Source organism: Arachis duranensis, chromosome 1 (assembly GCF_000817695.3).
Source record: "Arachis duranensis cultivar V14167 chromosome 1, aradu.V14167.gnm2.J7QH, whole genome shotgun sequence".
Classification (NCBI taxonomy): Eukaryota; Viridiplantae; Streptophyta; class Magnoliopsida; order Fabales; family Fabaceae; genus Arachis; species Arachis duranensis.
The window spans coordinates 53,203,741-53,205,376 of NC_029772.3; positions in this window are offsets into that span (position 1 = coordinate 53,203,741).

Here is a 1,636-nt window from a genome sequence, read left to right on the forward strand (position 1 = left end):
TGTGATAGATTTCAATAGAGGTGAGTTAGTCCTTCAATTGAATGGGGACTACCTTGTGTTTAAGGCACATGGCCATCCCTCTGTGACAAAAGAGAGTAAGCATGAAGAGCTTCTCTCAGTTCAGAGTCAAGAAGAGCCCACACAGTCAAATTCTAAGTTTGGTGTTGTGAGGCCACAACCAAACTCTAAGTTTGGTGTTGGGACTACACTAACATTGACCTGATCACCTTGTGGCTCCATGAGAGTCACTGTCAAGCTATTGACATTAAAGAAGCGCTTGTTGGGAGGCAACCCAATTTTAATTATCTAATTTTTATTTTATTGTTATTTTGTGTTTTATTAGGTACGTGATCATGAGGAGTCACGAAAAAATCATAAAAATTAAAAACAGAGTCAAAAACAGAAGAAAAAAATTTTTCACCCTGGAGGACGCACAGGCTGGCGTTCAACGCCAGTAAGATGCATCTGGCCGGCGTTCAACGCCAGAACAGAGCACCATTCTGGCGCTGAATGCCAGAAACAAGCAACATTCTGGCGCTGAACGCCAGGAATGTGCCCAGAGAAGAAAAGCTGGCGCTGAACGCCAGTAACAAGCATGAAACTGGCGTTCAACGCCAGAAACATGCTTTACATGGGCGTTGAACGCCCAGAACGTGCACCAATGGGCGTTTAAACGCCAGAATGGTGTGCAAAGGCATTTTACATGCCTATTTGGTACAAGGATGGAATTCCTTGACACCTCAGGATCCTGTAGACCCCACAGGATCACCTCAGGATCTGTGGACCCCACAGGATCCCCACCTACCATATTCCCTAATCACACTCTCCTAATCCTAATCACACTCTCCTACTCCCCATGTCACACTTCCCAACACTCCTCACCATTCACCTCAATTCCTCTTCCCAATTGCCCCATTCACCACTCACATCAACCCACTCTTCCCCATAAACCCCACCTACCTTCATAAAATTCAAATTCAATTTCCCACCCATTCCCACCCAAAATGGCCGAACATCCACCCTCCCCTCTCCCTATAAATACCCTTCCATTCTCCTTCATTTTCACACAACACAACCACCTCTTCTTCCCTTGACCGAACCTACCTCTCTCCCTCTCCTCCATATTTTCTTCTTCTTCTTCTTCTTCTTCTTCTTCTTCTCTTCTTTCTTATATTGCTCGAGGACGAGCAATCTTTTAAGTTTGGTGTGGTAAAAGCATAAGCTTTTTTGTTTTTCCATTACCATCAATGGCACCTAAGGCCGGAGTATCCTCTAGAAAAGGGAAAGGGAAGACAAAAGCTTCCACCTCCGAGTCATGGGAGATGGAAAGATTCATCTCCAAGAGCCATCAAGACCACTTCTATGATGTTGTGGCAAAGAAGAAGGTGATCCCCGAGGTCCCTTTCAAGCTCAAAAAGAATGAGTATCCGGAGATCCGACATGAGATCCAAAGAAGAGGTTGGGAAGTCCTAACCAACCCCATACAACAAGTCGGAATTTTAATGGTTCAAGAATTCTATGCCAATGCATGGATCACTAGGAACCATGATCAAAGTATGAACCCGAGTCCAAAGAATTATCTCACAATGGTTCGGGGGAAATACTTAGATTTTAGTCCGGAAAATGTGAGGTTGGC